The sequence below is a fragment of the Choloepus didactylus genome, chromosome 4 (assembly GCF_015220235.1).
Source record: "Choloepus didactylus isolate mChoDid1 chromosome 4, mChoDid1.pri, whole genome shotgun sequence".
Taxonomy (NCBI): domain Eukaryota; kingdom Metazoa; phylum Chordata; class Mammalia; order Pilosa; family Megalonychidae; genus Choloepus; species Choloepus didactylus.
Genome location: NC_051310.1, coordinates 125,244,661 through 125,269,429, shown reverse-complemented (window position 1 = coordinate 125,269,429; position 24,769 = coordinate 125,244,661). Strand labels below are relative to the sequence as shown.

Sequence of the window (24,769 nt, the reverse complement as noted above, 5' to 3'; positions counted from 1 at the left end):
CATCAATACCAGTAAAGTATGCTTTATAAGACACTATTTTCTTAATAAAGCCAATCAACTGGTGGAAGGTAGAAGACCTGTTAGTGAAAACTGTTTAGTTCTCTATTTTTACTCATCAGCTTTTAGGGGTGCTCTAGGCTATCCTGGATAAATCTCACACATCATGGTTATAACCCCAGAGGACTCTTTTTCTTCCAATTTTTACCTTCCTTCTCTCTTTACCTCAAATTGTTGTCCCTTCTTATGTCAATCTAACAGAGAAAAAGGCTGTGAGGTGGTGAAGCCATGTGGTTCCCCAGAGATGAGCAGGAGGGAGTGTGGTTGTGTGGGAGAGTGGGGTACAAGATCATGAAGTGCCTTCTTGTGTCTTTCAGGAGAGAAACTTCAGGCACCTGTGAAAGGTGGGAGCAGAGGGCTGGTTAGACCAGAATATCTTCATCATCTTTCCAATTGTAACATTTAGTAAAAGGAAGTGAAAATATTGTAGTAAGATTGCATTTTTCCTTGGACTTGTAACTGTGACTTACCCCTCCCCAACATAACCCCTCACAGAAGGACTTGCTGCCCAGTTTGGGAGAGTGTGATCAGCAAGTCAGCCTCCAACTGTCACCAGCTTTAGGGTCTGCTGCAGCTGCAGGGAGCCACACCCTTCCAGGGGCAGCCTGCTTCCAGTGACAGAGCAAGGAGGGGCATAAAGGCACAGCCATTTTTGTCTGAAGCAGAACACCTATCTTAGTTTTGCAGGACCGGTATTACAAATACCACAGACAATGGGAATTTATTGTCTTGCAGTTTGGGAAGGTAGAAATCCCAAAGCAAGGCATCAGCAGGATCATGCTTTTGCTGAATTCTATAGCGTTCTAGTGGTGGCTTGCTGGCAATCCATAACACTGTAAGAAAGGGTTAAGTTTAGCTTTCACATAAAGGCCACGTGGAATGGCAAAAAAAACAAGCAATAACCAGAGTCACTGGAATGTGAAGGAATGTGCAGTATAATCAAAGGCGAGAATTCTCGGTGGGAAATTTAAACTGGATAAACTCTCTTGGATAGACTGTACCCTCTGGAGTATCCAGGCAATGAAGAAACAGGGGAGGGACTTGTGTGTTAGACTTAGGGTATAAATATTGCTATGTTCTATTGTTTGGCCTGCCATGTTTTTGGCTTTGCGTCCACTCTTGCAAGATCATGAATAAAGTCTTTTCTCCTCCACAATCGTGTGAGCCTTATTCTCTTTTAGGTACAGCTTTCTTTCCAACAACACAATCTCTGCCTCTGTCGCATGGCCGTCTCTCTCCCTGTGTCCTGCTCCTTATGACTGTGCCTAAATTTCCTATAAGGACTCCCAGCATACCAGATTAAGGCTCACCCTGATTTTATTTGGTCTCATCTTACCTAATAACATTTTCAAAGATCTCATTTACAAATGGATTCACATCCACGGAACTGGGAGGTTAAGACTTGAACATGTCTTCGTGGGGAACATAATTTAATTCATAACAACATTTAACAAGCAATAGTTTCCCCACAGGCTCCTGCCCAGCTTGGTCACAGCTTTGTCAGGCCCACATCACAGTTCAACTTCTCCCTCTGCCCTGTCCTGCTTTCCCCTTTCCCTTCACAAGTATTGAGTCCAATTATTACTCCAAACTCCATCTCAGTATCTGCTTCCAGAATACCCAACCTATGAGATTTTATATGATGATTCCAAAGAATGAATTTTAAATATTTGGAATAAATGGCCTCCCAAGAGGACAATTTAGAGAAACAATGCTTATTAGGAGGGATATGCCCCAGTATGTTGATTTGGGGGGAAGAAACTGCTTCAATACTTTACGCATTTTAGTCTTTTAAGGAAGTGATTGTGATCCTCTATTATGGGGCAAAGTACAGAATTTGTGGCTGAGAAGGATAGGTTTTGAATTCAACGACCTGTGAGCTGAATTTGACCTGAGTTCTGGTTCTTTCTGATGTCGTCAAACAACTGAATGTGGTGAGAGCAAAGGATGAGAAACATCAATGCAAATCAGTCGGCTCATGCAGATTGAAGATGGATCTGCTTGTATCGTGTCCAGGAACAATGTGAAGCTGCCATTGCTGCTGAGATGGCAGCTCAAAGAAACAGAAAGTCTGTTTCCAAGGCAATACAGAAGAACCAGTGAGTAATCTTTAATGGTTCTTTTCTACAGGGAAATCAGCAATGAGAACAGGGTACCAAACAGAAATTTCTGAATCTGTTTCTCAAAACCCAGCAAGTTGTCCTAAGTCTCCCCCAAAAATTCTCCTAAGGGGGAACCCCTTATGAATATCATGACCTTAACAAAGGTGGACTCTGATTTGTTGCAGGAATTAGAAAGGAGACCTTTGTATTGCACACATTGATAGGCATCATCTGAAATACACATTTACAAGGTTACCTAGTTATTCAGTTTAAACATACTTTAGAAAGTTGTACTATGTATAAAGCTATCATTTATGGCTGATAGCTGGATTAAATTCAATATATATATATAGTCGATTAAATTCAATGTTTGTGACTATTTTGAAAAAATGTTGCTTAGGAAAATATCTCCATTTTAAGCCAGGATTATAATTTGTACTGGACAATGTCAGATGCTTTACCTGCACATGCAGAAAGCCCCAAGTGTCTGGGGTTTGCTACTGATAAATGTAGAGTATGGGAGTCCAGCTGCAACACTCCCACCTCCAGAATTAACTTAACCTCCAGGATTCCCCTGGAGGACCAGGCTGAAGTGTCCCTCCTAGGGACTTTGCATGAAATCACACCCTCAATTGGCTCCAGTGCCCACCCTTCTGCGCTCTTCTTCCTTACTCCTTTGCCAGTCTTCCCAGGGAGAGTTTGTATAACATATCACCCACCCACATACCCTGTCTCTGCGTCAGCTTTTAGGGAACCCAGCCTAAGATAATTGTATCCCAAATGTCCTTGGCCTCACTAGCTTATTGACCACAAAATGAAATTAGTCTTTTACACCAAAATAAACCCCTATCAAATTTTAGCATGTGCCCCGTTTCATTATTTTGTTCATTCAACATATATATTGTGCTGGGAGCTGGGGATATAAAAGCAAACAAATATTGTTCCTATTTTTGTAGAGCTTTAACTACTGATTTGAAGACCAGATAACAGCCCCCTCCAAAAACACCACGGTCAAATTTGGTGTTGTGGCCACTGAGCATTTTAGTCTGTCCTGGCTGAACCCAACCCCTTGTCTACACCAGCTGCCTGTGAGGCCACCCTCAGGAGAACACCACATTCATGGTGGCTGACTGTTCATATGCCCAAACCTTCCAGTTCTCAAGAAACCAAAGTGTAGGCTTCTGGACAGAAATGGAGAAAATTGTCCTCTCCCTCTTCTGTGCTATGTTTTATGTAAAAAAAGAAAGGGAAAATTCTTTTCTACATATATTTTAAATTTATATATAACATATGACTATACACCTATATATAATTATACACATTTATACACATACATCTATATACACATATACATATGCTTCTTTTTCAAAAAGAAACTAAAGGAAATGAAGGGAAGGTTGGAAGAAATAGGAATGGGAGTAATATTTCTGAATACAGCTTCTTAAATAGTTTTGCTGTTTGAAACATGTAAACACGTTGCATATTCAAAACAATGAAATTTTTAAAAAATTAAAATGCACCCCTCAAAATAGAATAAGCTTTCTGCCCATGGAAGCTGCAGAGGAAGCATCACTACAGGCTTCCACTACCCTCATGTCTAAGTCAGAGGCTCCCAAAGAGCCCGAACAGCTGTGGAAGCTCTTCTTCAAAGGGTTGAGCTTTGAAACAACTAATGAGCATCTGAGAAGAGCCATTTTGAGCAAAGGAGGACTCTCATGGAGTGTAGTAATGAGAGATCCTAACAGCAAGCACTCCAGAGACACTGGGTTTTTCATGTATGCCACTGTGGAGGAAGTGGATGCAGCTATGAATGAATGCAAGGCCATACAAGTAGATGGAAGAGTTGTAGAACCAGAGTGCTGTCTCAAGAGAAGATTCTCAAAGGCCAGGTGCCCACTTATCTGTGAAAAAAAAGATCCTTGTTGGTGGAATTAAAGAAGATAGTGAAGACCATCATCTAAGAAATTTTTTGAGCAGTATAGGAAAATTGAAGTGATTGAAACTATGCCTGAACAAAGCAGTGGCAAGAAGAGAGGCTTTGCTTTTGTAACCTTTGATGACCATGACTGTGTGAATAAGACCCTACTGTGAATGGCCACAACTGTGAAGGAAAGCTCTGTCCGAGCAAGAGATGACCAGCACTTCATCCACAAAAAGACGTAGAAGTGGTTCTGGAAGTTTCGGTGGTGGTCATGGCACTAGTTTTGGTGGGAATGACAACTTTGGTTGTGCAGGAAACTTCAGTGGTCATGGTGGCTTTGATGGCAGCTGAGGTGGTGGTGGATATGGTGGCAGTAGGGATGGTTCCAATGGATTTGGTAATGATGGGAGCAATCTTGGTGGTGGCAAAAGCTACAATGATTTTGGCTAGTACAACAAGCAATCTTCAAATTTTGGATCCATGAAAGGAGGAAATTTGGAGGCAGAAGCTCCGGCCCTTATGGTGGTAGAAGCCAATACTTTGCCAAACTAGGAAACCAGGTTTGCAGTTCCAGCAGCAGCAGTAGCTATGGCAGTGGCAAAGGGTTTAATTACTGCCAGGAAACAAAGCTTAGCAGGAGAGGAGAGCCACAGAAGGGACAAGGAAACTACAGGTTACAACAGATTTGTGAACTCAGCCAAGCACAGTGGTGGCAGGGCCTAGGTGCTACAAAGAAGACATGTTGTAGACAATACTCATGTCTTAGGCAAAAACCTCAAGGAGTGTATCTGTGATTAATTGTATTACAGATTATTTTAATTTCTGTTCTGTGGAAAATGTAAACATCCCAACAAAGGTTGTTGCTGTTTTTTTTTTTTCCAACAAGGGTTTTAATGTAGTTTTTTTGGTTTTTGTTTGTTTGTTTGTTTGTTACCAATGCTGTTGATTGCTAAATGTAGTAGTCTGATCATGATGCTGATTTAAAAAAAAAAAAAATGTACCCTGTAAAGTTAGACTACTCTGAAGCATCTTTGTAAACTGTCCCAACAGTGCAAAGTTAGAGTTCCTTCGGGGTGATACCAGGTTCTATTTCATTCAAATTTATTTACAATCTTAGAAGACTGTTGGATGCGGAGCCACCTTTGTCTTCAGAAACCTTGGTGTAGTTGAACTGACAGTTGTCCATTAAAAGGATCACCCAAGCAAAGGTATAGAATTTGTTTCACTATAAAATTGATTGTTGGCACCTCCTGTGCAATATCTATATTGAATAATGTACCACATAAAATTATAGATGGGGATGTAGCTTGTGTATCTTCTACTATCATATGTGTTTTGTTTGCTAAAGCTGATGAAATGCAATAAACCAGAAATGGATTGGCTTTTACAAGGGGGATTTATTAACTTACAAGTTTACAAATCTTAAGCCATGAGAATGTCCAAATCAAGGCATCATCAGATGATATCTGGACTCGTCTGTCACATGGCAATGCACATGGCCAGCGTCTGCTGGTCTCTCCCTTCTCTCCCAGGTTGTTGCTTTAACTTCTGGCTTCATTGGCTTCTTCTCTGAACTTCTCAGTTTTTTTCTCTCTCAACTTCTCTGTGGCTTTCTTCTGTGTGTCCTTCTCTGAATTTCATCTCATATAAAGGACTCCAATAAGAGGATTAATGGAGCTCCCCGTAACTGAAACAACCTAATCAACAAGTCCACCCACAAAGGACACACCCACAGGGATGGATTAGCAGATCTTTTCTGAAATGATCTTCTCTGGGGTATATACAGCTTCAAACCATCACAATGTGTAATCAGTAAACACTTTGATTTCCTCTTGAGGAAAAAAAACAGAATACAAGTAGAAACAAATGATCCAAATTATATTTCAAATTGATAAAATCTCTACCCAGAAAAAAAAAAATAGTTACTTCAATTAATTTCTGAATGCAGTACTGTGACTAGACATCTTTAAAAATGGTCTATAATCTAAAGAAAACTGAAAAGAAAATCTTAAACTTCACTTGGTAGATGTATTGTTAATAGAAATATTGGAATTTTAATTTTGAAACTATTTTATTTCAGGGAAAGCAAATGAGAGAATATATAATGTTATTAGGAATCAAGATTTTCAATGTAAGATAAATGTAATAATAGAAATAAAATACAAAAAAATCTTGTAATGCTAAATTTTAATAGCAAACATCAACATAAACTCATGATTTTTTAAAAAACATATTCCTATCTCTGCAATGAAAAGGGTTAAAAAGCAATGACAGTTCAGTAAGAATGAGGACTTCTGGCCCCCAGATCTTGGTTTCAAATTCACCACAACTATACACACGCACACACACACACACACACACACACACACACACACACATATATACTAGGGTTCCTTGGAGACACAGCTGATTTTATGTCTCAGGCAGGAAACGTACAAGATGATCCAAGGAATCTATTATGTCAAAAAGCAAGAAAGCACTCAAAGACTAATAGAGTTATGTCAAAAGGACCCAGAAGCCAGCTTGAAGAGGCTTCCACTGGTCTTTAAACAAAGGTGAGTATCAAAATCATAATGTCTGTAATGTTGTAATATACAAACATCCATGAATCCATGATGAAACTCAAGAAAGAGAGATAGAGTAGGGGAGAAAAAAGAAAGCAAGCTCTTATTTCAGAATAAATGCAAAAGTAATAATGGAAATTAGAAAATCACCACATTGCTACCCCTAATATAAAAATTGATTCAGTCAAGGATTGTCAATGGATGCTAAAATCATTGATTAAAAATTGTGCCATGGTACAAAGTCTCTCCCCAAAGACTTTGGTATGCCTGTCGAAAATCAATTGGCCACAGATGTGAGGGTTTTTTTGTGAACTCTCAATTCAATTCCATTGGTTTATGATGGTCCTTGTGCCACTACCATACTGTTTTGATTACTATAGCTTTATAATAAGTTTTAAAATTGGGAAATATGAGTCCTCCAACCTTGTTCTTTTTTCAAGAAGGTTTTGACTATTCAGAGCCCCTTACCCTAACATATGCATTTGATTATTCACTTTTCCATTTCTGCAAAGAAGGCTGTTGGACTTTTGATTGGGATTGTGTTGAATCTGTAAGTTGCTTTGGATGGAATTGACATCTTAACAATATTTAGTCTTTCTATTCCTCGATGCAGAATTTATTTAGGTCATCTTTGATTTCTTTCAGCAATGTTTTGAGTTTCCCATGTGCAAGTATGTACGAGTCTTTTGCATACTTTCCTAGATATTGGATTCTTTTAGTTGCTATTGTAAAAGGAATTTTCTCTTGATTTCCTCTTCAGATTGTTCATTGCTAGCTTATAAAAACACAACTGTTTTTGCATGTGATCTCTGTTGAAAATTAGTTAAGTTGGACTTTAATTTGGACCAGGTGGAGGTCAGGTGTGACACAGTGGGAAACGGGAAGCCATAATGCACGAGAAAAGATAGTTTGTTACTTACAGGTCCCAGAGAGAGGGGGTGCCCCGAGGGGTCAACAGGAAGTGTAACTGGGTCAGTTTCCTCAACCAGTGGGGGGAGGGGGAGAATTACACAAACAGAGCAAAAGGGACTAGTAGGGTTGTGCCTTTATTATGGTCCAGGGGTGAAGGTTAATAGATTTCCCGTGGGAGTCAAGGACTGGTTAGTTTAAAGGAAACACACATGAAAAGGGAAAGGGACCGGTGGCGGGGGGGGGGGGGGTCCAAGGGCTGTGGGAATGGTTAACTTATCATTTGGGACTAGTTGTGTGTTTTGGGTCAGGTGTGTGGATGATGTAAGTGGTGACCACAGATGTGAGTTTGGGTTCTGGGGAATTATGTCCAAGGGCGGGAAAGCTGCTTATTAGCTAGGCCAAAGGTGCATGTTGAGGCAATTGGCTTAGTCAAAATAAGATGGATGCCAAGGCAGAGCACAAAATAATTTGATAGTTATAACAATCCATCCCCTGATGTCTTGGCATCATTCATTTGGAGGATTGTGACAATTTGAGTGGCTGATATATTTATTGCAAGGGGCATAGCATTATTGAGCCAATGCATAAGGCCCTTGAGTATATTGGTAATTTTAAAATGTCAATAAATAGTAAAACCAATTGCATAGCCATTTCCCCCAACTTTCAGAGGAAATGTCAGAGGTATTTTTATGGTCTGAAGTATTTGTTGAAATAGCCTTGGTTATATTGTGAAATGCCTTGATGTCTTGAACCATCTTTTGTAAGTTAATTTTGACTGACCTAGTTGTTAATATATGTGCCACAGGATGTTTTTCTTATGGGACAGATGCCCTTTTGTGGCCAAGAGATAGTCTAGGGCTAGGTAGTTATCTAAGACTACCTGGGCTGGGGAATCTATTTATTGTTGTATTAGCCCTTATATATAGGGGACTGGGAGCTTAGGCAAAGGAACTGAGGGCAAACATGTAGACCTCTAGATTTTGGAAGGTTGTTCCTGCTGTGTGATAGTCAAGATATGATGTTTAGCCTGCCAGCTTTACAATTGGGGGAGCACAACTCACGGCTACAAGCATTGCATCAGAAAGAGAGGTCCGTGGTAGGAAGTCTCATTTTGGCAAAGTAGTAGTCTGGCATGTTTTTTTTTCCCACTTCTCAAAGCAGCATCTGGGTTTATCAGCTATAGGGTGGCTCTGGTCATTGGGGTGACAGGAGCAGCAGTATGTGACTTTCACTGGTGGTCTTGGATAGTGTTCTCTCCATCAGTGAGCTCATGGGCTGGGGCAATGTCATATGAGGTAAGGTGGTAATTGCCAGGGGCCAACCTGGAGGTGGGGATCCACCCCAAATAGCAATTCACAAAGGATGGAGAATTTTGTCATGGGCTTTTAAATACCATTGGGCAGCTCTAGTCATGATATCTCAGTAGGTTTTTGTAAAGTGGTTGTCATCAAAGATGTCCATTACTTTTAGGGGGTCATCTAGGATGTACCGAGCAAAGGCTTTGGCTGTGTGTTCACACACACTTCCCTCCACATGGAGAATATGTTTTGAACACACATATGCCAATTGGATGTTAATTTTTTGTAGACCCCCTTTGCAATTCAAGCTCTTGTCTTAGAATAGTATGTCTGGCAGTCTGGGGTAGAGGACAATGAGCCACACAGGTGTGATTTGATTATACTCATGAGGCCATTGCTACTGTATGAGAACCTTATGTAGGTTATGCCTGGGTTGAAAATCATTAATGCCTTGATGCCAGTGGACCCATTTAATATATAGGTTGGATGGCTTTGGGTCATCAGCTATGATTGATGACATGCTAGGCACAGGTGGTTGAGGAGCAACAGCCAACAATCTCTGCTGTCCCATCCCTGCGTATAATTTTGGAACTAGTCAAATATTATTTGAGCATTCTTGGGCCTGCATGATGAGGTCTCATGTGTTGGTAAGTTAGCCTATGACCCATGCATCCAGAAAAAATGCTATAACCCAAAGACAGGGTGAACATTGACATTGCATCAGTTGGCAAGGGCTGGCTTCTGGGGCTGCTACATGACAGCCAGACTTGGGTTGTTTCTTCCTAGCTGAGAGATTGCATAATGCTTTCTCCAAAGGCTTGTTCTATGTCATGTTTGCCAGCCCTGGTGTTGTGACTTTAATGGGTCAAAGTTGTCATTCTTTAATATGGCTGGCATCTACCGGATGTACCAGATGTAGCTTTTTTTTTAACCTCTAAAGGTGACCCAGACTGTTCCACTGCTTGGTTTGCAAGCTAGAATCTCTACTTCCTTGTGCCTCTGACAGTGATGGAAAGTGGTCCTATGTAATTAGTGTAGCTGCAGGAGAAGGGTTTATCCCTACTCCATGGAACATGACCCATCTATGGGGTGCCAATGTTTGGTTTTGAAGTATAAGTCACAGCCTTTAGTAACTATTTTGGCCAGTAATGGGCTTACAGGTACTCCTTTTTATGTGTCCAGTACACCACGGCAGAGATGTAATTGGAAAGGCCTTGTGTTTGATGGTGGTGAGAATCTGTTTGCCTTTAGAGGACAAGAGGATGCTTAGGAATTTGACAGTTTGATGGCCCTTGTATTTAATAGGGTGGTGTTGCTCAGTTTTGTTTCTGTAAATGATATGCGAGTGTGGCTATGTCCTCTTAGAGGCCTTCTTTAGAGTCACCCCTTATTCTTGTAAACAGCATAGACTTGGGTCATGCTTTTTTATCCATTATGACAATTTCTGCATTTTGACTGGAGAGTTTAATCCATTTACAACTAAAGTAATAACTGATAATGCAGGACTTTCTTTTACCATTTTGCTCTTTGGATTTTGTAAGTCTTAACACCTTTTTCCCTGAAATCTTCCATTTCTGCCTACTTTCATATTCATTTGATTTTTGTAGTAAACCATTTGGAGTCCCTTCTCATTTCCTTCAATGTATATTTTTCAGATATTTTCTTGTGGTTACCATGGTATTAACATCCTAAATCTATAATAATCATGTTTGATTTGATACCAACTTAACTTCAATAGCATATACAAACTATGTTCCTGTACCCCTCCATCTCCTCACCTTTTTACTTTTTACAAATTATATATTTTTACAGTGTATATTCCAAAGGCTAGATTTATCATTACGTTTTATGCATTTGAATTTTAGAACATGGAAAAGGTAAAAAATGGACTTACATACCTAAAATACAGTACAATAATACTGGAATTTACTGTTATCAATGTGATTTCCTTTTCCAGAGATCTTTATTTCTTCATGCATTTTCAATCTACTATCTAGTGTCCTTACCTTTAGCTCCCTTCAGCTCTGCTTATAGGTCCAGTAGTGATGAACTCCCTCAACTTTTCTTTATCTGGGAATGACTTAATCCCTCCCTTTTTTAAAAAAAAAACTCTATCACTAGATATAAAATTCTTGGTTGGCAATTATTTTCTTTCAGTACTGTAAATATTTGGTCCCACTGCCTTCTTGTCTCCATAGTTTCTGATGAGAAACCAGTACCTAATCTTGTTGGGTATGAGTTAGCATTCTTAATAATAACTTTAGAAAGCATCCTGAGGCAAAAGCATGGGGTCCTCTTTGGTCTTTTGTGCATGCGTCTTGCCTCAGACATGCGCAAGTGCCCCTAGAAATATCCCCCATTTACAGGGATCCAAATGTTCCCTCTTCCCAAGGAAAGAATATTTCCTCATGATCCCAGGTGCCACACTGTATCTTACAATCCTTTACCCCAGACTGCTACAGGTTGATTGTTCTCCCACAGCATTCTGTATGAAAATTCCATGAGCTATCTCTACATGCAGGGCAAGTTCTGGTACTGCAAATATGCAAGAAGTGTCCTATATCAGTCCTTCAGGCTGCCCCCAGACAGAATGCCACAGGAAAACATATTCCCAGTACCGGCATAACTCAGAGATGTTGTGGCTTTGGTTCCAGACCACCACAATAAAGTGAATCACATGAATTTTTTGGTTTCCCAGTGCCTATAAAAGTAATGTTTACACTATACTGTAATCTACTGAGTGTGCAGTAGCATTATATATTTAAAAAATAATGTACATGCCCTAATCAAAAAATACTTTTTGCTAAAAAAATGCTAACCATCATCTGAGTCTTTAGCAAGTCACAATCTTTTTGCTGGTGGAGGGTCTTGCCTTGATGTTGATGGCTCTGAATGAGCAGGATGGTGGTTGTTGCAGATTGGAGTGGTTTTGGCAATTTCATAAAATAAAACAATGAAGTTTTTCTCATGAATTGATTCTTTCTGTAATGAAAGAGTTCTCCATAGCATGCGATGCTGTTTGATATCATTTTACCCATGGTAGAACGTCTTTAAAAATTGGAGTCAATCCCTTCTCAAACCCAGCAGCAGCTTTATCAACTAAGTTTGTGTAACATTCTAAATCTTGAAAGATCTATCAGAGTAGTCACTATCTATGGCAGCTATAGCCTTATGAAATGTACTTCTTCAGTAATAAGACTTGAAAGTCAAAATGACTATTTTATCCATGGGCCACAGAATGGAGGTTGTGCTGGCAGGCATGACGACAACATTCGTCTCATTGCACATCTCCATCAGAGCTCTTGGGTGACCAGGTGCATTGTCAATAAGCAGTAACATTTTGAAAGCAATGCTTTTTTCTGAGCAGTAATTCTCAATAGTGGGCTTAAAATTCTCAACCATGTTGTAAACAGATGTGCTGTCATCCAAGCTTTTTGTTCTATTTATAGAACACAGACAGAGTAGCTTTAACCTAATTCTTAAGGGCACTAAGATTTTTTAAATGGCAAATGAGCATTAGATTCAACTTAAAGTCACAAGCTGCATTAGCCCCTAACAAGAGAATCAGGCTGTCCTCTGAAGCTTTGAAGCCAAGCATTGACTTCTCCTCTACAGCTATGCAGATCCTAGGTGGCCTCTTCTACCAATAGAAGGCTGTTTTGTCTACATTGAAAATCTGTTCTTTAGTGTAACCACCTTCATCAATTATCTTCTAGGTCTTCTGGATAATTGGCTACAGCTTCTACATGAGCACTCGCTGCTTCACCTTGCACTTTTATGTTATGGAGATGGCTTCTTTCCTTAAACTTCATGAATGACTTCTGCTGGCATAAAACTTCTCTTCTGCAGCTTCCTCACTTCTCTCAGCCTTCATAGAATTAAGAGTGTTAGGTCCTTGCTCTGCATTAGGCTTTAGCTTAAGATGTTGTAACTGATTTGATCTTCTATCCAGACAACTCAAACTTTCTCCTTATCAGCAATAAGGCTGTTTTGCTTTCTTAACATACATGTGTTTGCTGGAGCAGCACTTTTCATTTCCTTCAAGAACTGTTCCTTTGCATTCACAACTTGGCTAACTATTTGGTGCAAGAGGCCTAGATTTCAGCCAATGTCAGCTTTTGACATGCCTTCCTCACTGAGTGTAATCATTTCTAACTTTGATTTAAAGTGACTCCACAGAGCACTTAGGGACCCTAAGTAATTTCAACACTGGTGTGTCTTACAGAATAGGGGGGCCCAAGGAGAGGGAGAGAATTGACCGGGAAACAGCCGGTCAGAACACATAAAATATTTATTAAGTTCACTGTCTTATATAGGTGCGGTTCGTGTGGCCCAAGACAATTACAAAGTAACATCAAAGATCACAGATCACAGATCACCATAACAGATATATTAGTAATAAAAAAGTTTGAAATATTGCAAGAATTATCAAAATGTGTCACAGAGATAGAGTAAGCACATGCTGTTGGAAAAAATGGTGCTGACAGACTTGCTCAACATAGGGTTGCCAAAAACCTTCAATTTGTAAAAAAACTCGACATCTGCAAAGCACAGTAAAGTGCAACAAAATGAGTATGCCTGTGTGTGCACAATGGTTACTCTTCTCCCTCCTGAATCAGAACGAGGAGCCGCACTGGAAGTACCAACTGCTCTGCACTGAGCTGGTGAAGGGGAGAGGTAGAGAACAGCAAGGATGCCTCAAGATCTTACTTGCCTTTTTCTTGATTTTGCACTCATCCTATCCCTACATCACTTTAGCTATTTTCCAGAGCTTTGAGAAAGATGGTCCTGCCTGTTCTTGTTTGTATTTTAAAGTTTTTGTGGCAATGAAGTCCTGGAGTGTCTCATTCCACCATCCTGATCAGATGAAAGCATATTAATTCATTTACAAATCCTCTTAATAATCAAACAGATGGCTAAAAGAATGGAATGGGGAGATATTGGGAATCCAGGCAATGTTGTTTTTCAAAAGAATACAGTGGGAGTTATGTTATTTGATGCAACTGAGACCAACTGATAGAAGAATTTGTTAAAAGTCCGTAAAAACAGGGAATCGTATAAAGGCATGCACTCATTAAACTTTTTATTTTAACTTAAAGCATATAAATCTATACTCATAAACCACTGTTTTGATGTCGGCCTAAGCTCTTTGCTTTTAATATAATGGGAATTATGACTGATCTGATAGCAATATTTATTAGCAGTTTGCCTTTAGCAAGAGTCTTTCCAAATCATTCAAATGAACTTTCAGAGAAAAAAAGAAATTCTCTTTTCACATTTATAATTCTGTGGTTTACAAAATATTTAACTAAATTACATAATACAATTGCAAATACAACTGATATAAAGAACTTTGGGAACAAACACAACTGACTCCTGGGAAGCATATAACTCAAGTAGCAGGAATGTAAGTATGAAGTTTTTTAAAAAATAATTAGTAGATGTGGAAATTTATCAAAAGCTTTTGCTGCATTTATCAAAATAACCAAGGGATAGTTCTTGTTTATTCACATTGATATAGTGAATTACAGTGGTAGAATTTCTGAAACTAAACCATTTGAACTTTCCTGGGATAACTCTTAATTGATTTTTAATACACAGATGGATTTAATTACATAACATGTTATTTGGAATTTTCACACTTGGTTTATAAATAAAATAAGCCCTTAATGATCTCTCCTTTACTGTCTTTACCTGACTTTAAGGTCATAGTAGCCTTTTGAAATGAATTGGGGAGCTTTCCCTCTTTCTTTACTTTCTAAAACGTGTATAAGATGGTAATTTTCTTTCCCTGAAAGTTAGGTAGAACACTCCTATAGAGCCACCTTCGTCTACAGCTTTGGTGGGGGAGGAGGTGGGTAGAGATCTTTGATTACCTGTTCAAATTTGAATGTTCTCTTTCTTCACTAATTTTGCAATTTTATATTTTTCAAGAAAGCAAAATAGATTTCTAATTTTTTCAAAAAGTTTTTTGTAATATTCTTTGTTAAAATCTATTTTGTCACAGATGCTTCTCCTTGTTCTTTGTATATTTTATTTATTTGCATCTAATTTATTTTTAATGTGATAAGTCTTGCCAGATTTTTTTATTAATCCTATCAAAGAAGCAATTTATTCTCTATTTTTGGTGTTCTGTTCTTCCAATTTCTGTTCTCCTCTTTACTACCTCCTTCCTAACTCCTTTGGTTTACTTTTCCCTATTTTTCTGCCATCCTAAATTGATCATTTTTCACATTTGAGATCAATATTTCTTATTTTCAGATAATTATATTTAAATTTCCCTGTAAGGACTACATTAGCTGGGTCCAAAAACAAATGATATGTGGTGCTTTTGTTTTCCTTCAGTTCTAAGGTTTCCTAATTTCTCCCATGATTTTCTCTCTAATCCAAGTCCAGACATATGAATATTTTTTAAATCCGTACTTTAATTAATGTATTTATAATTTTACTGTATTATTGTGAGAGAATATAGTTTCATTATCTTAAATTTTTAGAATATAATGAGACTTTCTGTGACCTAATACATGGTTAAATTTTTGTGTATTTTCTTGACTTTATCCTTGCTGGATATAAGATTTATTGTTCAAAATTCTCTTCCTTCAATACTTTGAAAATATTTCTCTGTTAACTTCTTGCAATTAGTGGCATTACCAAGAAGCTGATATCAGTCTAGTTTTTGCTACTTTGTACATTACTTGTTTTTTCTAAGATGTTTTAACATTTTTGCTTTGTAGTGAATGTGTTTATATTTCACTATAACATAGATTTTTTTTCTCTTATCTATCTTCTTTGAAACCCTGTGAGCCCATATTGTTTTTCTTTTGAATTTTTAATCTTCTTACACCTTCTTAATGCTTTCTGAGAGAGTTCCTCAGTCTTATCTTCCAGGTTCCTTATTCATTTTTTTGGCTGTATTCGCTCTACCATTCAACCGTCTATTGAGTTTTTTATGTAAACTATTACCTTTTTCATACCTAGAAGTTCTAGCTGGTTCTTCTTTATGACTTCTTTTTTCTCACTCACATTTCCAAAATACTCTGTCACCTCTTTGAGGATATTTAGTCTTCTTATTTTGAATGCTGCTTCAGCCTGATGTATTATCTATGCTTCATGTGGTATAAGTAATTCCATTTGGTCTCTTTCTCTTATATTTTGCTTTTATGGCATCATTTGAGCTCATTGTCCCTCAGGGATGTTAGACAACTGTAGGTATCTAGTAGGAAAGACTAGTTTATGGTCCTTCAGAGAACTTCAGAAGTCCTCTGATATTATAATCTATACAATCTGGCACTCATCTTCTTCAAGAGCTGCCTCTCTCCCACCTGTCACATAGCCCTGAAGGTGGAGATGGGTGGGGGGAGGAGGGAAGTTTTGAAGGCCAACAGATCCACCTGCACCAGTTGTTAATTCCCACTGCCTCACACAGACTCACCTCCGCACTGATGTGTTCCAGCTTCCAGGATGGCTACTGTTTTTCTGTTTCATGATGGTAATGTGGCTAATCATGAGCCATTCAGGTAAATTCCACAGCAACAAAGGAACACAAAAAACCCTCTTACATCCTATCTACTGCCCATGATGCCCATTCATTCAACACTCAACAAATATTATTGAACAAGAATTTGTGGCAAGCCCTGTTCAAGGTACCAAGAAATACAGTAGTGGGCAACATACAAAGAACCTGCCCTCTTGGAGTTAAAAGTCCGGTGCAACCCATTAGAATGAGAGCCACGTGTAATTTCAAGTTTCCTAGTAGCCATATTAAAAAAAGTAAAAAGAAATAGGTGAAATTAATTTTAATAATATATCTTATTTAATCCATTGTATACAAAATATCATCTCAACATGTAAAACATGTAATCAGTATAAAAATCTTTTAACAAGACATTTTATAGTCCCTTTTTGTATTTAATAAGTCTTCAAAATATGGAGTGTACAAAAGTGAAAAGAAAACCTACTCAATGGGAGAAAATATTTGGAAACCGCATATCTGATAAGGGTTTAATATGCAGAATATATAAAGAAATCATACAACTCAACAATAAAAAGACAAACAACCCAATTAAAAAATGGGCAAAAAACTTGAATAGACATTTCTCCAAAGAGGAGATACAGATAGCTCAAAAGCATATGAAAAGATGCCCAACATCACTGGCTATTAGAGAAATGCAAATCAAAACCACAATGAGATTCCATTCCATATACCCACTAGAATGGCTACTATTTAAATATATATATGTATATATATATATATATATGTATATATATATATATCAGAAAATTACAAGTTTTGGAAAGCATGTGGAGAAATAAAAAAACTCATTAATTGTTGGTGAGAATAATAAATGGTGCAGCCACTGTGGAAGACAGTTTGGCAGTTCCTCAGAAAGCTAAGTATAGAATTAACATATTACCCAACAATCCCTCTACCAGGTATGTATCCAAAAGAATTCAAAGCAGGAACTCCAACAGATATTTGCACACTGATATTCATAGCAGCATTAGTCACAATTGCCGAAAGATGGAAACAACCCAATTGTCCATCAACCAATGAATGGATAAATGTGGTATATACATACAATGGAATATTATTCAGCTTTAAAAAGAAATGAAGTTCTGGTTCATGTGACAACATGGATGAACCTTGAAAACATTTTTATGTTGAGTGAAATAAGTCAGACACAAAAGGAAATATGAAATAATTAGAATAAGCAAACTCATCAAATTAAAATCTAGAATATAGCTTACCAGGGGCTGGGTTGGGGGTAGGGAATGGACAGTTAATGCTTCGTAAACACTTTCTATTTGGGTTGACTGTAAAGTTTTAGAAATGGATAGTGGTGATGGTGCCACAATATTGTGAGTAATTAACAGTACTAAATTATATATGTGAATGTGGCTAAAAGGGAAAATTTTAGGTCATATATATGTTACTAGAATAACAATTAAAAGATAAAACATAGGACTGTACAACACAGTGAACCCTATTGTAAACAATGGATTGTAGTTTACCGCACAATTATAAAAATGTTCTTTCATGAATTATAACAAATGTACCACACTAATGCAAAGTGTTAATAATAGGGTGGTTGTGCCAGTTTGTATATATTATGTCTGTGGGGGCAGATGTCTTAGTTTTGATTAAGTTGGAAACTTTGGATTAGGTTGTTTCCATGGAGACATGCCCCCCCCACTATAAGTGATAGCGCTGATTAGATCATTTCCATTGAGGTGTGGCCCCGCCCATTCAGCGTGGGCCTTAATTAGTTCACTGGAGGCCTATAAAAGCTCAGACAGAAGGAGCTCACAGCTAGCTGCAGCTGAGAGACACATTTTGAAGATGGCCATTGAAAGCTGACGCTGACATTTTGGAGAATGCCATTTTGAAATGCCACCTGGGAGCAAGCAGACACCAGCCATGTGCCTTCTGAGCTAACAGAGGTTTTCTGGACACCAATGAACATCCTTCAGTGAAGGTACCAGATTGTTGATGTCTTACCTTGGACCCTTTATGGCCTTCAGACTGTAACTTTGTAACCAAATAAACCCCCTTTATAAAAGCCAATCCATTCTGGTGTTTTGCAAAAGGGCATCATTAGCAAACCAGAACAGTGGTATATTGGAAAAAACATACACCCTAATGTAAACTATGGACTATAGTTAATACCACAATTATAGTATTCTTTCATCATTTGTAACAAAGAAACCACACAAATGCAAAGTGTTAATGAGAGGTGGGATGTTTGGGAACACTATATTTTTTACATGATATTTTCTATAAACCTACAACTTCTCTAATCAAAAACTTTTTAATCAACTGGTGAAAAAGTGTATATATACGATGTGTGTTTTACCCTTATGACACATCTCAATTCATTCAGACTAAACACATTGCAAGTACTCAATACTTCAATAACCTAAGGCTAGTGTCCACCATGTTGGAATACCCCAGGTCTGTTCCTTACCAAGCTGCTATTTCCAACACTGAAACCAGTCAAGCTCTTGGCCTCAGGGTTTCTCAGGATTTGTTTGCTTGTTTGCTTTATTGCTTGTTTGTTTTTATTGGCCTGCCAGACCCACTGACTTCCATCAGGCTTCTGTGATAGTTCAGTGTAGAGTTAGGGGGAGAGTGCCAACAACCCAGACTAACTTAATCATCTTGTCAGAAATCAGAAGTCTCCAAAGAGGACTGGGGAATTGTTTAACATACACTGCTCTGGCTAGCCAGTATTAAAATCAAAGAGCATTGTAATAACTCAGTATCTTCCTGCTCAGTCTTAAGACAGTTTTCCCTCTGTGGATGGTTGGGTTTTCCCATAGCTTCAAAAGCAGGGCAATTGGGTAGGATATTCAGAGGTATCAAATATGCACTCAGTGAAATGAAAAGAAATAATAGAGCAGAACAGCTTCACTTCCAGGTTCCCCATAGCAAAACCCATGTCTGAAAGATCCACTGGAAAGACAGAAAAATAAGATATTTCTTGACTAAAGACAGTTTTATTGCCATCTATTAAAAGGAAGAGCCTCTTAGTGCTGTACTTCAAACATTCCCTTACCCTTCATGTTGAACGCTGGAGTTCCAGCTTTCATCTTCACTTCTAAGGTTCTGATTCACTAACAACCTAAGGAAAAGTTATAATAGATTTTAAAATATGTGTCCGATATCTGCTGGCATTGACCTATTTCTTAATATCCAGATAAAAATAGATTAAAATCTTCATTTTATGGATTGTAGAATAATACAATGACATCCCCAGGATTTCTGTGAATTTGGGGTGAGGGGAGATGAGTTGGGGGCTGACTCTGGGATGGCTGTCCCTTCTCTGCACTCTGCTGTGTGGATAATTGTGATCAGAGGTCCTCTTGTCCTCTACCCCCATACCATTCAGCCCTGCTCTGTACAAGGCTGTCCTTGTCCTTAATTTCTACCCAATGCTCTCTCCAATCAAGACATTTTACTGCAGGTTTTGGAATGAAAGAGAAATGGGCACTGCAACAACATAAATAATTTAAAATTCAGTAATAACTGTTTGTATTGCTGAAGGTCCTTTGGTCATTTCCTTGAGTTTTGCACCAAAATCTCTCCTACTTTCCCCATCTTTTTGGTGTCGCCCTCCACCCTCAGCCCCCTCTTGACTCTTGTTCATTTCCAAGAAACTGTGCTTCAGTTATCACTGTTATTAACTGTTGCAGCCTCCCATCTGCCACCCCATGGTCTCACCTTTCTTCAAGTAGCTTATCAAGGTTGTTTTTCTGACTTCCGATAGATTTCCAGTGCTAATTGTCAAGATAATATTTTGACTCTTCTAAATATACCTGTAGCTATATCACAAGAGGTCTCCAATGGATCAGCTTTAAGATTTGGACACATCTGTGAAATTAATATTCCTTTTTACCCTTTCTTTCATCCTTCTCCCAGTACTCTTTCCATTTATTACCTCTTCATTTAGTAATGCTACCATCCAATTTTAAAAAGGAAAAAAATTGCATAAGTTTCTACATCTCATTTTCATAGTGCCTTATTTTCACGATCTCGGGCTAATAGCTGAAAGTGAGCTGATGCGGAGTTAAGTTGTGCCCCCTATCATGGAGTGTTTGCATTCTAGTAGAAGAGCTAGGGCATTTTCAAGGTGACCAAAGAAAGTAAAAATGGAAATGTTCCAACCTTGAGACACAGTTACCTAAAATCATAGCACTCCCTTTGCCTTTGTGCCTTTAGTGACCAGCATTGGATGTAACTGGGATGCTAGTCTTCTTATAAATAATAAATGTGATTTAGAGGAGTCTAAATGCGAAGAAAATGTGGACAGATGGATGTACTTGTTGCCGTCTCTATTAGAGTCTCAGCACTTTAACCAAAGGGCAGCTTGGGTCAGGTGTGCAGCCCAGTTGTCCTACAACCAAGGAGACTGGTCCCTCTCCAGGAGTGGGCCTGGGGGAGAAGCTTTGCCATGAGGTGTCAGGGTATTTGAGTTACCCCCTAGGAAGGAGGTTTGCCCTTCTGTCGCAGGCCCTCCCCAGCAGTCAGTCATCTCCCCTTCCTCTGAGCTCTCCTGGAATCTCTTTGTCTCCTCCTCCCTCATAGCACTTACACACTTTCTACCTTCTGTTACAGTTATTTATCTTTACACCTTTTCTCTCCTGTTAGAAGTGAGCTCCCTGAAAGCCTTGGTACTTGCTCTTCCCTCAGATAAATGTGTGGTTTACTTTCTCACTTCATGCAGTCCCTGCTAAAATGTCGTCTTATCAAGGAGGCCCTCCCTGACCAGCCTATCTAAGGATAATACAGCCTCTACCTCCTTCAGCTCTCCCCCATTCCCTGCTTCCTTTTTATTCATAGTTCTTAAAATTACTTGATATATGATATATTGATTCATTTTTTCTGTCTCCCTAAAACACACACTGTAATATAAGCTCCATGAGAAAATAGACTATTTTACATCCTGCCCCATTCCTAGTTTACGTAACAGAGACTGACACACACAAATCATTCTATGTATTCATCTATTTATCTATGTATTCCCCACAGTACTTATTACAGGGCCTAGCATTTTTTGAGCACTCATTATTGTTCGTTGAAGGGAGGAAGGAAAGGAAGGGGCAGGGAATGAAAGGGGAGAGAAAAAAAAGTGTAGATGGAAGGAAGGCAGAGAGAGGTGGGGGTGAGGAAGGCCTAAATGGCTAAATGATGAAGAAATGAACAGGTTCTACATAAGCAGCATGTCACCTTGGGAAATTGTGGGAAAGACTGCCGGTGTCATTTAAACCAACTGCAAGGAAGGACAGACACCAAATATTTGTTCATTTCCTTGCATGAGTGATGTACTGCTGAGAGTCAAGATGCAAGGAAAATTACTGTAGAACTCCATCCTCCCATCTGCCTAAGTGAAATATTAGATGAATTTAGGCATTAGCATAGCTTGGCCAAGAATCACAGAGCTAATTGTTACTTGTTGTTTGAGCCTCTTAAGATTGCACTATTAAAACTTGCATTTTTAATATTATGAATAAACATCTGTGAGCCCCATAATTAGAGAATGGTCTAGCAAATTAAGAAAATTGCTTTTACAAAAGAAGGAAATAAGGAATTAGAGTCTGTCCATGAAATTACTCAACTGCCTTTATATAGGACAAATTAATTTCTGTTTTCTCCCTGCCTCTTTAACTGTCTTTTGGTCATAATGTCACTGTCACTCCTCCTCAGCTCCATCTGATGTTTATCAGCCAAGCCATGCTGACTAGACTTCATATTCCACCTGTTCAAGCTTTAGGTGCATGTAAAGATGAGTTTTTCCCTTATGAACAAAAGACAGTCAAGTCAATGGCTAAGATTTCAGGCTTTGAAGTCATATTCCTGGATTCAACTCTTGGATTTGTAATTTAATTGCTGTATGATTTGGGGCAAGCTATTAAACTTTGTGTGTCTCAGTTTTTTATCAGTAAAATATGGATAATGATAATACCTAACTCATAGTGTTGTAATGAATATTGATATGCATAGTATTTAATATAGTTCCTAGCAAATAATCTTTATTGAATATAAGATTTTTTTCTGATTTATTTGTATTTGTACTTTTTTTCTCCTTTGACAATTTAACTTTCTTAAAGGAAGAAACCATGCCTTCTCTTTCCTTGATATTTATTTTAACATGAAAATGTTAACAAAATGTTCTGAACAAAGTGCATATTTTAGATGATTCCATCCATCCCCAATCAGTAATCTCCACTTATATTTTCTTAAGGATTGCACCCAGTTGTGAAGCCATTAGAAAGGCCTTATGATGGGTTTGCAGTAGCTAGTAAGCACCTACATGTTATTTTCATATAATATTCTAATCCCTATCATTTATTTTTCTATTTTTCTCTTTCTCTCCTCCTTGCTGTCATCTTTGAGATCCTTCCCCTACTCGAAAAGTTACACTGGATATTTGGAACCAAACTGTTTCCAATGGTGTGCTGTGTAGCCGTATGAAACTCAAATCTCACTGTCCCATAAAACACAAATGCCTAATTAATGAAGGATAATGTGACTTCCCAAGGTCGGGCCCCTGGTTTCTCCACCCCTCCTACTTCCTGGAATGTCAAAACACTGTTCCTTTTATCAACGGGAGTGGAAACAAGCATGGCAGACACCCTGCTCTACAATACTGAAGCCTGAAGTTCAGACCGCAGTGCTCACATCCTTTTCCTTGTCTGTGGTCCCCCTGAGTGACTACCAAGCCAAAGATTCTGTCTTGACCCTAGCTGAAGCTATGAATAATGGTTCTATCGGCTCCACCAACTTCAGCCCATTAATTTGTCCTGCTTCTGTGCCCCAGGAACCACTTGGAAAGGGATTACAGCACACAAGGTAATCTCTCACCTACCATCGTGCCCACTTGCACTATGTCAATTCAGGAACTACCCAAGAAGAAGAATCAGGATGAGAAAGAAGAAAGGCTTATGGAAATCTGTGCACGTCTATAAAAAGGCTCCCAAGCCATAATTTGACAAACGCAGAGCAATGGAAAAATGATAAACTTGAGGATTCAAGGGAAAAAACAATTTCTAAAGAACAGGGTCATGACTGGAGTTCACTGGGATAATTCCAGTTTCAGTGCATTCCCTATAGAGGTAAAATCTGGATTTTCCAAACAGAAAGGCTCCCAACATCTTCAGTATTTAAAAACTTGGATTTACTTGAACTTTTATGTTCACCATCTGCCAAAAGTTTAAGCCTGTTTTCTTATATAATCAAAACCTAAGTAGAGCTGGTATTAATAATACATCTGTATTACTCATAATTGCTTCAAGCTTCATTTTAGCACGATTAAGGATAATCATAATCCTTTGAAAAGTCCATAGTTTATTCTGTTTAAAGCTACTGTGAAACTTAAAGCATTCTCATTTTTCTACTTTCCATTTAACTAGTCTGAAATCAAATATGCATTTCTTTTGATTTATCAACCTTTATCTTTCATTCCATATACCAAAGTAATAAGTTTGAGTACCTAGAAGATAGAAATTAGATGTATGTATTTTGGTTACCAAATCCCTTAAAAATCCTTAAAATATGCACAGTAGTCCCACATTTATCCAAAGGTCATACATAAATGGCTTCAGCCATCTGGGTTGAAGTTGAGAACCCACAATTAATTGAAGCTCAGGGTCTTCGGCACAAAAAATAGAGGTTACTTATTGCTACTATAGCTCCCGAGCAGGTTTCTAATGCTTCTTTACTGCCAACCAGTTATAGCAAACACACTTTGCCAAAGGGTAGGAGATGAACACTATCAAAGACATTCATCACCCTATTTTCCTGCATCTTCTCATGCTCCTTGTCTCACATATTTCACTATCATTCTGACACTCATAACTTCCTTGGAAATGATGAGAACTCTCCAACAAGACTTCTTCTTTCCTACATTTAACAGAATTGTTGACTCTACTCATCTCTTGGTGCAGTTTCAAGGCACTCCTCCCCAAGAGAGAGGGAAGGGGCCAAAGAATGAAGTTACTAGGGCTACTGACTTGCCTTTCTCTAAATACTTCTACAAAAGTGCCAATTAATGTCCCCAGACCTCCCCAGTGCTGTTTTCTTGTTAGCAGTACTGTAGTCAACTCCATGTAGACTTTTTAAGGCCTTACTTCTGAAATCAAACCATCTATCATAGCCACCAAATCTTCCAAGCTTCCCCCCAGGAAGGAAATTCCTTCTCTCTTACTCCCCACAACCACTCTCCTCAATATCCAACCTTTCCAAAGAGAAAATGCAGATTACCTGAGCTTTGACTGGGCCTAGGTCTCTAAACACAAGGCCTTGCTAAGGTCATGAGTGCCTCTAGCACACTGCATTACCCTCCCCATCACTGAACTGCACATGCCCCAGGACACAGCTCTTGTTGTGTGCCCACTATGTACTGGGCAACACTCCTC

At 38.6% G+C, this 24,769-nt stretch overlaps 1 pseudogene; it reads left to right on the top strand.

The window, feature by feature from the left end:
- The first annotated feature begins 3,752 nt into the window (after positions 1-3,752).
- LOC119532787 lies at positions 3,753-23,320 on the top strand (annotated as a pseudogene).
- Positions 23,321-24,769: the final 1,449 nt, after the last annotated feature.